This window comes from Alosa pseudoharengus, unplaced genomic scaffold (genome assembly GCF_046254945.1).
Source record: "Alosa pseudoharengus isolate Yale_2024_CS ecotype anadromous, Long Island Sound unplaced genomic scaffold, YU_APseudo_1.1 YU_APseudo_1.1_scf_9, whole genome shotgun sequence".
Taxonomy (NCBI): domain Eukaryota; kingdom Metazoa; phylum Chordata; class Actinopteri; order Clupeiformes; family Clupeidae; genus Alosa; species Alosa pseudoharengus.
This window is the reverse complement of record NW_027468881.1, coordinates 19,374,467-19,387,780: the sequence shown is the minus strand read 5'-3', so window position 1 is coordinate 19,387,780 and position 13,314 is coordinate 19,374,467. Positions and strand designations below refer to the sequence as shown.

General features: G+C 42.5%; 1 long non-coding RNA gene across 1 annotated transcript; it reads left to right on the top strand.

Annotated features, from left to right (window-relative positions):
* On the top strand, positions 1 to 12,966 carry LOC143114730 (uncharacterized). Its single transcript, XR_012984984.1, has 5 exons — positions 1 to 412; positions 11,906 to 11,938; positions 12,060 to 12,152; positions 12,242 to 12,298; positions 12,382 to 12,966. It is a non-coding gene; the product is annotated as an uncharacterized LOC143114730 (long non-coding RNA).
* Positions 12,967 to 13,314: the final 348 nt, after the last annotated feature.

Genomic DNA, 13,314 nt, shown 5'->3' with positions numbered 1-13,314 from the left:
GAACGCGCGGGCACGCCTGCCGACACCGGTGAAATGCACCGAAGGTTCACTTAACTTTGGTCACATGACATGGGGATTTTGAACGATGTTTCGAAGCAGTGGTCACATGACATGGCTGTTTTGAACCACGTTTCGAAGCAGTGTTTCGAAACACTTGTGCTTCGAAGCCTCGACACTGATTCGAGACGTCGGTTTCGAAAGTCACACCCCTATCAATCAGACAGGCTCTCCCTTACACGTAGGCCCACCCCCACGCCAGTAGGAGGAAGACAGCGCCTCTGCTTTCAGGTGATCGATTGAAGTCTTGTCCTGACTTCCGTAAACCGGCTCTGTTTGAATTCCGTGATTCTTGAACACCGCTGGAAGAAGTCTTGGAATGGATTACACTAGTCTTGAATTCGATCTCACGAAAGTAAGTGAAATATGTTACAGTTTCATGATGTAGGCCTAGTGGTTGTAATGCAAGGGTTTGAGGTTTAACCTTAAAGGAGAATTCCAGCGTGATATTGACCTAAAGTGTGTTGAAACATGATACCGAGTGTGAACGTATGTCTCATAGCCCATCTCGGCTTGTCCCCTGCACTCCAAAATCTGGCGCTATTTAGTCACGATAAGTCGAGCGACGAGTAAGAATGAACAGGTATGATAAGGGATCAGATTCCAAAAATAATTCTGTGGAAATGCATGGATTCCAGTTGCTGCTACTGGAAGAAACTGGAATCCATGCATTTCTGTTCATTCTTACTCGTCGCTCGACTTATCGTGACTAAATTCAAGATGGCTGCAAACGCTAAACTTCGTGAAGATACTGTCTGTATAAATCGTCTTGTAAGTAAACTACCAGTGCTTTTTCAAAGTTCTCAATGTCTGGTTTTAAATGTCAGGGCCCTCGGAAATCTACCAATGAAGTGTGGAGATGCATTGAGCCTCGTAAATGTTGTAAAACAGTGATTTATTTGCATGGCTAGCCCGATGCCGAAGCACCACCATTGAAAAAGCTGTTGGTAGCATCGGCTAACTAGCGCCAGATTTTGGAGTGCAGGGGACAAGCCGAGATGGGCTATGAGACATACGTTCACACTCTGTATCATGTTTCAACACACTTTACAACTATCAATTAATCACCAAACGTCTTATAAACAAGTATTGCCAGGAGCAACACCTTGCAAAAAATGATAACAATAGGCCTAGGCCTTTATATGGCTCTGCTCCTGCCTAGATTCGAACTCAGAACTGCCTTAAAGTTGCAGACCAGGGGCCCGTTGCACAAAACTAGAATAAGGGATTAAGCCGGGATATCTTGGTTATCCTGGCTCAATTTATCAGTGATCCAGTTGCACAAACGCGGGATAGGGGGCAGCAGGATATGTTATGGTATAAGTTACCATGGCGATTTATTCTGTGGAGCTAGCCTGCTCCAGACCAGGCTAAGTTCCAGGATCTATTTAATATCATCCCTTATCTCAGTCAGCAGTCACCACAAACGGAAACCAATAATTATTCCATTGCCTACTACACATTGTTATCACATATACCTAGACCCATTGTCATTATTTAAACGTTTGTGATTAACTTTTACATACTCGCCATTCCCGACCTGTCATGCGACAATGTGACATCACGGGAGTGCCTAACCATTTCGCACGTGGTGGTGGCGGAACTAGTTGCAATATTCTCCTAAACAGAGGTGTTGCTGTTTGTTGCTGTTGTGAAAAGGCTATCGCTACCTACTTCACACAGTAGAAGAAGCAATGAAGCCGCTAGTTGCCATGGTAAATCAGTGAATCTGTGATCGGTGGCGGGGTCTATTTGAGGGAGCTGTGAGCGCGCACTTATCCAGAATAGGTTTCACCTGGCTTGATGAATCCGTGTCTGCTCATCCTGGCTTGGTCTTTGTGCAACCAATTAAGCCTGTACGCTCTTGTTTTGGATTCATTGAGCGCAGCTCAGTAACTTATCCCGGATGTCTTAATTCTGCTTTTGTGCAATAGGCCCCTGTTCTGGAAATACGTGCATTAACCCACTCGACCGTCAGACAACGCTATCTGCTTCGAGTAGGCCTATTGGGTAGGACTGTAGCCTACACTGGTTGCTGTGGCACAGTCTTGAGTGACCGAATTCGTTTTTCTTTGTCATATGAATGCTGTCATTTTGTTAACATTACTGTTAAGGAGATGCTGTAGGCAAAGTCTATATTTCAACCTCGTTAGTGTAGTAAAAAAAATCAGAACTATTCACAAGGTTTCTGGGCAGCATATTTATGTTCTGTTAGCAAGCGAACTTCTCATGACTACCGACAAAGTAGCCTACTGCCAGCTGACGAAGCTCTCATTTTAAAACATTACTGAGAGACAGGCACTGTACAATCAAGAAATCTTGCCACTGAATCCAAAACTATGTTTAACATCATGTACAAAGCTTAGGCTACAGTGGACTAGCATGTTGCAGGGGCTGCTAAAAACACAGAGAAACGCACTGAAAACTCGGCCAATCACAGCCCTTGCTGTCGAATGAGCCGTCTGGTTCGACCGTGGAACGCCACAGCGGACTATGCTGCCCCCAAGCGGCTGCAGTTGTACTTACATTTCACCCAGCTGCGTGAATCACCATGATCGTGAATGAAGTGTCAATTTTTAACTGGGACCCACTGTAGGTCAATATCACACCGGAATTCTCCTTTAAGTCCTTTCACTTGTAGGGCTTTGTTATATTCCGATTCTGCCAAGTTTGTAATTTACCAGAGCACATTGCTCGTTCGTCTTTGTTTGCTGCTGTTCTCAACGTGTTATGTTTTGCAGCATTGTATGTTTTGTGTCATCGTGTTAACCTGCTCGCGTTGATGTTACAAATAATAGCACTAGGCTGCCGTTTCTTTTAATTAGTTTTAGTGTACAGTCAGTCCTTTTAGGCAAGTCACTGGGCAGCAGTGGTGTAGTCTAGTAGGCTAGTGGATATACTGTATGTAGCTGGATATAGGCTACTGTGATGTAGGCTGTCATGTACTATATGTTGTATGTTGCCACCCCTAGAGGGCGCTTGACACCTTAAGTAGATGCTGTACATTGGATGGTGCAGGAGTAAAGTTTCCGGTCTGATGAAGCTACATGTTGTCCGTGTAGTCCATACATTACATGGTGTCAGAAGTAAAAAAACACGACAAGAAATATGACACAACTACAACCACCGTCTGGATTAAGTTTCGAAGGCAATCTTGCAGAAAACTGGAAGATATGGGAGCAGAAATTCGACTTGTTTCTCATTGCCAGCGGGTTTGCCAAAAAAGCGGAGGATGTTCAATGCGCCACGTTTCTGCACGTCGCGGGAGAAGAGGCGGTAAAAGTATACAACACATTCGTGTTTACTGTAGATGAAGTTAACAAGTTGTCTGAACTAAAGAAAAAATTCAAAGACTATTGTGAGCCAAGAAAGAACTTACCGTATATCCGTCATCTGTTCTTCACGAGAGCTCAGGGCCTGACAGAGAACATTGATGCCTACGTGACCGACCTCAAGAACAAAGCAAAAGACTGCGAATTTGGCGATCTCCATGATTCGCTAATAAGGGACAGGATTGTCTATGGTGTTCGTGAGGACCAAGTACGTGCAAGACTGTTAAGAGAAACAGATCTCGCGTTGAAAAAAGCCATTGATATCTGCCGTGCCAATGAAATCACTTCAAGTCAAGTAAAAGTACTCAAGGAAGAAATTGAGGTGAACAAGATAAGAAGTGTAAAGCATTCCGAAAATGCAGACAGAACTAAGGCAAAGATGAGTCCAGCTGAACACAAAAGCAGACCGAAAATGACTGAAAATTACCAGACAGCACATTCAACATGTCCCAGATGTGGTTATAAGCATGGACCAAGGCAATGCCCAGCTTATGGTCAGACATGTAACGCATGTAATAAGAAGAATCACTTCGCAAAAAAGTGCAGATTAACTAAAAATCAAAGCAGTGGAACAAGGAGACTACATGTGGTTGAAACAGAGGACGATTTCTTCATAGGAACTATTGAACTGAATAAGACTAAAAAACTAAGAAAAATCGACACAGTCACAACTGAAAATCAATGCAAGAAAGCCAAATGGACTGAAAAGCTAAAAATAAATGGAAAGGATGTGAGCTTTAAGCTTGACACAGGCGCAGAATGTAATGTTCTTGCAGAAAAAAGCTACAGATCACTTGAAACCAGCTCAAGGCTGAAAGTTTCATCCTGCAAGCTGCTGACATATTCTGGCCACCAGATGTCGCCTGTTGGCAAAGCAACACTTATCTGCGAATACAAAGGCAGAAGCCATGAGCTTGATTTCCAAATCATAGACGCTAACGCACCAGCGATACTTGGACGTGAAACGTGAAAAATTAGGCATGGTGAAAAGGATTCATGAAGTCAAAGCAGATGATCCACTAAAAGACTTTGAGGACCTGTTTATCGGTCTTGGTTGTTTGCCAGGGCATCACCACATTCAGATTGATCCAGAAATCTCGCCAGTCATACATCCACCGAGACGAGTTCCTGTTGCACTTAAAGACAAGATTGTGGAAGAACTGCACAGAATGGAACAACTAGGTGTGATAACCAGACAACACGACCCAACTGACTGGGTGAACAGTATGGTCACCGTTGTGAAGCCAAACAAAATAAGGATTTGCATCGACCCGCAAGATCTCAACAGAGCCATCAAACGTGAGCACTACCCACTACGCACTGTGGAAGAGGTCGTATCCAGCATGCCTAAAGCAAAAGTGTTCTCTGTGCTTGATGCAAACTACGGTTTCTGGCAAATAAAACTAGATGAGGAGAGCTCCAAGCTTTGCACGTTCAACACACCCATCGGAAGGTACAGATTTCTTCGTCTTCCTTTTGCCGTTTCATCAGCCTCCGAGGTCTTTCAACGCGCCATTGCACAGATGATTGAAGGCCTTGATGGCGTGGTCAATGTGATCGATGACCTCCTAGTCTGGGGAGAGACTGTTGAGGAACACGACAGACGACTCATACAGCTACTGAAAAAAGCAAGAGAGCAGAACCTCAAACTGAACAAAAGCAAGTGCAAAATAAGAACAACTGAAATCAGATACATTGGTCACATACTATCAGCAGACTGGCTCAAACCCGATCCAGAGAAGGTGAGAGCTGTGGCACAGATACCCTCACCCGAAAACAAGCAAGCTCTCATGAGATTCATGGGCATGGTTCAGTACCTGTCCAAATTAATTCCCAACCTTTCTGAGGTGAGTGCCCCGCTCAGAAAGTTGCTGGAAAGTGACATTGAATGGCATTGGGAAGACAGCCAGATCAAAAGCATTGAAAGAATGAAATCTCTACTGATCAATGCACCGACACTGAAGTACTACGCCTGTGTCTGTTGATGCCAGCTCTGAAGGCATTGGAGCTGTAATACTTCAAGATGGAAAGCCTGTAGCATATGGATCACGTGCGCTCTCAGATGCTCAACGACGATATGCTCAGATCGAAAAGGAATTACTCGCCATTGTTTACGGATGTGAGAAGTTCCATCAGTATGTGTATGGCAAGGAAATCCTTGTTGAGAGCGATCACAAACCACTTGAGACTATTTTCAAAAAGGCTCTGAACAAAGCTCCACCAAGATTGCAGAGGATGCTACTCAGACTTCAGAGATACAGCCTCAATGTGACTTACAAACCAGGCAAAGAAATGCACATTGCGGACGCACTCAGTCGTGCATACCTGAACGAACAGACAGAAGATTTGCTAGGTGAGGAGCTTGAAGTGAACTGGATCACTCCTCAGCTGCCAATATCTGATGAGAAACTGGCTACGTTCCAAGATGCAACAGCTGCTGATCCAGAGATGCAACAGCTACGCTCAATGGTTATGAATGGATGGCCTAAAGATAAGAATGACGCACACAAGGATGTTCAGTCTTATTGGACATTCAAGGAAGAAATAAGTTACTCATCAGGATTGCTGTTCAAGGCTGCAAAGCTTATTGTTAGGGATGCACGATATATGTTATATTGTTAGGGGTGCACGGCGGCCGATATATTATTGGCCGATAAGTGAAAAAATGAAAATATTATTATCGGTCCGATAACAGAATTCTGGCCGATAATTTGCGCCGATATTTTTTTAAAGTCCTAATTTAGGCCTACGTAAGGTCCGTCTGGCTACACTGAGCTATTTGAGCTTGGTTGGCTATACTTTTTCCTCAATATAATGTCAGCTGTGTGAATGTATTTCACCACTCTAACAAAATCTGTGGATATGCGTTCATTTGGGAATCTGTGCATCTCAAAATCCTCTCGTGAATGATCCGCCATTTAACCTTACCAGAGCGGAGCTCAGCCCTATTGTGGTGTTAAATCCACATTAAATAATACAAACTCAAAAGAAGTCCGCACACCATGGATGTATACTGCAGATGATGGCTTTAATGCACTCCGGAGCATTGGTGAAGAAAGCAAGTAAGTGAAAGCAAAGTAAGCAAAGTGAGCAGTGAGCTAACATCCTCTGGCTGTTGTCCAGCCTTTATACCCCTTCAAGTCATCCCAGACAAGACCCTCTATGTTTACAGATAACTGACCAAGTAATATATGGTACTCCACCTTTGCCCTCTCATCCTGTTATTCATACATTCTTTAGGTTTTGCCATTCTTTAGGTTTTGCTTACATTTCCTGGCACCAAACCTTATCTATGCCATTTTCTGCCAGGCCTGCTCTTTCACTTAAACCAGTCTTCCTTTCCCACACTGAACATACTACAGAATTCAGTTTCACAAAACAATGATATTACACAGAATAAAGATACTACATAAAAGATATATAAACTAAAGGATATATTTCAATAAAGGCCACGACACTATCTAGAGTCGTCTTGTGCTGATGTGTTTGCACTTTACCGCGCTGGTCGGGGAAACAAATAAACAAACTCGTTAGTGGGACGAGTACATAAGTAGGCCTAGTTCTAAGTTGTGTTTTAGTGTTATATTTGCATTACTTTAGCTTGGATTTTGTATTATTACCTAGAAATATGCCAACCATTCCTGCTTCAGTTCCAGACAGGTCATCATAATAAGTTATTAAAACCTTCGGGGCTAACCCCTTTCATTTCTGCTGCAGCAAAGAGAGGGCGAGGGATATTTTGTACTGGCCAGGCATGTCAGTGCAAATTGAAAACATTGTGTCACGATGTTCTGTGTGCAATGCCAACAAAAACAACAACCCCAAAGAGCCTCTCATACCACACACGTTACCTGATAGACCGTGGTCCAAGATTGGAACAGACCTATTTCACTTCAATGGGTCTGAATACTTTCTCCGTGTTGACTACTACTCAAAGTTTCCAGAGATCAACAAACGGACAGACACAACAGCGCAGAGTGTTATCAAGTCAATGAAGTCTGTTTTTGCCAGACATGGTATACCAGACATCGTAGTGTCTGACAACGGACTTCAATATGCTTGTGCTGAATTCACTAACTTTGCGAAGGACTGGGAATTCACACATGTTACCTCGAGTCCTGGACATGCGCAGTCCAATGGGCAGGCCGAAAGGACTGTCCAAACAGTGAAAAACCTACTCAAGAAAGCTCAAGATGGGAAAGGAGATCCATACATCGCGCTGTTGGAATATCGCAACACTCCACTAGAAGGAATAGGTCACTCTCCTGCTCAGCATCTAATGGGTTGCCACCTGAAATCCAAAATTCCCACTACCACCACCCTGCTAACACCTGAAAGCAACATCTCGATCAAAAGAAAGCTGGAAGGAAAACAACTCATACAGAAAAGCTATGATCGACAAACAAGATGTCTTCCAGAGCTACACACAGGAGAGAGAGTGAGAATTCAGAGAGGAAATGAATGGCAACCAGCTGTCATCATCAGCAGACATGAACAACCAAGGTCATTCATTGTTCAGACTTCAGATGGAAGGACCTACAGGAGAAACCGAAAACACCTTCTGAAAACAGGAGAGAAAGAGTTTGCAACACCTACAGCAGATGCAAACATCTACGTTCAGCCAGATGTCACTCACTCCACACCACCTAATGCATGACCTAGATGCAACATGACCTAGATGCTGCACCCACAGCACAAACCGAATCAGAAAAGACTGAGGTGCTGGAGGAACACTTCACCCGGTCTGGCAGGCAGGTGAAAATGCCAGCAAGATACAGAGACTGACCTCACTTTGCAACACATGCATTCTTGCATGAACAATATCTCATAACATACATCATCCACACACAAAGGACATGAAAGCTCAATGCCGTTCCAAATGCAGTTAATGCAGTGTTGTTACAATCATATCTTCAAATGTTTTTCCAGGCCATGACACTGAGTTTAGTTTAATACCTGACATTTTGCCATAGCCTAGGCATTATAAGTTACACTTAATTGATGCTAGTCTCTAGTTAACTTGTGATGTGAATGAGTCTGCTAGATCAGTGATTCTTAAACTAGGGGTCGCCAAAAACTTCCGTGGGGTCGCCAATTATTTTCTGTATTCAGTCTGAAATTATTATTAGGTGAAACAAAGGAAAATATTGGCCTTTTCTGCCTTTTTCTTATTTACACGCAGTTAAGAGAAGTGAGAGAAATGTTTTCGTCTTTCAACGAGATCTGGTTCAGCCTATGGGCTACTGGTCCGCTCAGGGCCGGTTCTCCCTATACGCACACTACGCAAGTTGCGTAGGGCCCCGCAAGTTAATGAAGGCCCCCTTCCCCGTCTCTCCTGGAGTCAAGCTATAGTGACAGACAAGTATACAGTTATAGCGACAGTGCCTCATACATTAAGAAGATGAACATGAAACCGAATTACCATTCAGGGCATGAAAAACGGAAGAAACGTCACGAGAATGGCGAACAGCGGGAACAGCAGTCGGGTAAACTTGCGTTCGTTCCATGGTTTGATGTCAACATGCATCTCTCCAACATGCATCTCTGTTGCTGGCCTAGCCTAGGCCTACCTAACAGGGAAGTGAATCCCCTCATCTGTCTGTGGCTTGCTTGCCAGCCTTTCCCAGTCACAGTACTTCGTAAAATTGTGAAATATAATCGCATATGCATTTTTTTTAATGCGGGCGACTGGCATTAAAAAAAAAAAAAAAAAAAAAAACGCATCTTTAAAATGCGTGCATAATAACGTGCAGCTCGGTTAGCAGTTTTTCAGCAGAAACATGCGAGGACCCATCTAAACTAATAGGTGATTTCACTCTTCCCATACATTTTAAAAGAACTAAATTGTTTTACATTATTTCAGTCAACTTTAGTTATAGTTATATAGCCTACAACTGAACGTATGCAAATTGGATAGTAGCCTGTATTAACTTTGATTCGCTGTGCAGCATGGACAATAGATGCACATCGTAAATTAGGCCTATATGAAGTATTAAAATGAATTGTTTAAAATAGTCTGCGTTTGAAAAAATATTGAAATAATATATAAGAGAATCAGGGGAGCCAGTTCATAACTTTGGCAAGTAGCCTACAGACACACAGGTGAAGAACAGTCAGTAAGCTACTAGCACAACCAGACCCTTACAAAAAAAAAAAAAAAAAAAAACTGCATTACTTCAAGTGTCAAACTGCAGATTTCTGAGTATGAAAACCACAGTTTTGGGGAAAATATTTGCAGCTCTTATGCAGGGAATGCATTATTTTAGAGGCAAAAAACTTTTTTTTGCAACGGGATATGTACAGCAAGCCTCAAAAGCAAACAGCCCAGACTATATAAGCAAACAGCCCAGACTATATAAACACTATATTTGGTAACTTCCATAGACATCCAAAATGGGGTGGGATGATTGTATTGGGAGCACTGAGGTGTCAGATGATACTATAAAAAAAATGGTTACATTTTGGCGCTCAGAGTTCAGGTAGGAGGGCCCCTTAGCAGGATTTTGCTTAGGGCCCCATGGAGGTCTGAACCGGCACTGGGTCCGCTGATAGAAACAATGTAACTATCTGCTCCCACTATGCAAACTCAACTTGTTCCCGCTATTTTAAGTAAAACAAAACAAAAGACATAGGTAGCCTACTAGCCAAAATGGACAGGTGGCTGCTTAAAAAATTGAACAAAAGCTCAGAAGTGCCATCTACCAGTGCGTCTACTCCTCCTTGATCCTCAGATGGGACAAGTCTACAGGCCGGTGAGAATAAAAAAGAACAAACGGCGCGTCGGCTTTATCAGAAAGAATTTCTGAAATATGCATTCACTTGCCAAGTTAAAGATAACCTCGACCACCCACAATGTGTGATTTGCGGCGATGTTCTGGCGAATGAGAGCTTAAAACCTGTCAAAATGAAACATCTCAAAATACAGATGTCGGCTTAGCACCGTGGAGGAAAATCTCCGTGTCACCATATGCAGCATTCCTCCTAGAATTAACTTGCTATGTTCACGGAAGCATGCCCACCCTTTCCATTGAAATTGTTAAAAATAGTAAACCAGAAAAGGGAAATAAAAAAATATTGTTATTGTTATCGCATAAATATAATTAATGTAACGTTGTAGGCCTAATGCTGCATGTGTATGTGTGTGTGCGTGCTTGTGTGTGCGCGCGCTACGCCCATAGCGCTCTGATCTGATATGGCGGCAGCCTACACTTGTTTAATCGTGATTGTTTGGTTTTCTCGGTTCTTGTTCGTATGGAGTAAATAAAACAAATGACTTTGCTTTCTAGTTTTTGCTTGATTTAGTTGTTAACGTTTGAGGGGGGTATTTGAGTAAGGACTTAGAATGGGTTTGGGGAAAGTGGGGTCACCAGACCTCGCCATACTTTTTTGTGGGGTCGCCAGACAAAAAGTTTAAGAACCAATGTGCTAGATAATGAGTTATATTTGTTGTTAAGATTATAAAAATAAAAAAAACCTCAAAGAAGGGGGATGTCATGTACTCATGAACATATGTTGTATGTTGCCACCCCTAGAGGAGATTTAGGCTGGCAATTTTATTTGGGTCGCCAGCATAGCTTAGTGACAATTTATGTTATGTAATACCCCTATCTTATACCTGTGACGGGCCACTAGGCCCTATACTCGTTTTCTCTGCTTGTCTTCAGGTGCTTCAAGAGCTAACGAGCTGATGAGCTGCACCTGAGGGCAGGTGTTTCCAGTTAAAAGGCTGCTGCATTCTCCCCTTAGGAGGGCCATTCTTACTTTGGTTTTTGGGACATGCAACACTGCACTCAGACACATTGCAAACACACAACATCCATGCATTACTGATGACTGATTTTGACCCACCTCACACCGTTTGTTTGTCTGTTATTTGGTTAGTTTGGTTAATAAATCCATATTTTAGATAAAGGTCCAACCTCTCGACTCCCTCTTTTGTTGTGGCCTTACCCCTAGGTCATAACATACCTTATATAGCTTAGGAAAGCTAACAGCTTTCCGTTAGGATCTAGTTTGTTAACTACCACATTCACGAGTTGGGTCGCGATAGTCTGTCATTTTTAAAAAAGTGGGTCCCCAGAAAAAAAGTTTAGGAAACACCGGTGTAGTCCATACATTACATAGGCTAGTAGTTAGCTGTAGTGGGTAGGCTATACTGTGATCAACCCCAAATGTATCCTTGTCTATTTTAAGTAGGTATACTGAGATGGTGATGCTTTTTAAGTGGGTATAACCTACTGAACAGTCCTGCATATGTAGGCTACACTAGAGCCATAGAGATGGCTATAGATAATGTATACACTGTCGGCGGCCATCTTGTTTATCGGATAGACGATTCAAGTGAATAGACCTCTGAATTTTGCCTTCAAAAAGCTGAGATCCAAAAGCCTATCTTGCGATTTTTGCTATGGGAAAATAACATGGGGAGAGAATTATTGCACTCTCCCGGGGACGAAGAAGTCTGAAATGCAGACATTTTGCTCAACACACTTTTGTCTCTTCCTGCCTTTTTTTAGGTCAGCAGATGTCACTGCCTCCACCACCTGCATGTGAGTTTTTCTTTTTAGCGATTGTTTAATGTAACAGCATAGGTTTATCTTTTGCAAATGTCATGTGCAAGAAACCTACCATAAATGAACTGACCAATATTCATATTTACTTTCTTTTTAGATGAGTCAACACCACACAGGCAACCAGCTCATTGCCCAGAGCTGGATGGGTCTATTATAATGCCTGCCACTTCATCTTGGGACCCAGTTGAAGGTACAGTGTCTTTGAATTTTCCATTTCCAAGTAAATACAATTTCATGACAAGGAACTTGAGAGTAACTAACTTTTTTTTTTGTAAATAGCACAAGTGACTCATCACACAGAGGGAGGTGGCTTGGCCATGGAGATGGAAATAAGAGGTAAGAAGACACTTAATTTGTTCACATATGCAAGTATATAATGTATTTAACAACTAAAACTAACACCATCCATTTTTCCATAGCAATAAGGACAACCATTACCGCATGGCACAGCGAATGGACGCATTTGAGGAGAAGATGGATGTGCTGCTCATGCTCTTAAGGAGCTCCCAGTCACCTCCCTCTGCTCCAGTCGATGACATATTGCTGTCGTCCTGCTCGACAGTAACTGAGCTGCAGGAGAGAAGGAACAAAATGCCCTCCCTCCAGGACTTGTACTCTGGGACCTAAGCGGGCAGAGACCATCACCAAAGACTCCACATATCCTGCACACACACTCTTTAACTTCCTCCCCTCTGGCAGGCGCTACAGATCCCTGCACACAAAAACAACCAGACACAAGAACAACTCTTTTCCCACTGCCGTCACTCTCCTGAACTGCAGATAAGTGGGGTCATCCCCACTTTGACCATTCACCTGCGCATTACATACTTTATCAATCCAATATGTGTCTTGCACACTACATTTGCACTATTACTTTGCACTCTACATCACACTCCATGTGTACTTATATTGGTATTATGTCTTATTTCTATAGTTGTTTTGTATATTGTGTTGGTATCTGCCACAATGTATATTGTTGTCTCTATTGTACAGTATGTCTGTCTATTTGTTGAATGTATATTTTTAGACCTTTTGTATTTTGATTATTTTATATTAAAGTTATAAATCCCATCAATTTTGCCTGTTCATTAATTCCTGCAAATATATAATAATGCATTCCTGCTCATGCAGTTTAAAGTATTTTAAAGTAATAATAAAATTGGTATGCAAAGGTTGCAATGTTAGGGGAAGGTTCCCTAAAGGTTGTAACGTTTAGGGAACGTTAGGGGAAGGTTATCTAAAGGTTGCAACCTTTAGATAATGTTAGGGGACGTTACGTTATATAACCAAGAACTAACGTTCCCGGAACATTCAGCAAACTTTCCATGGGAACCAAAACTTACTCAAAAACT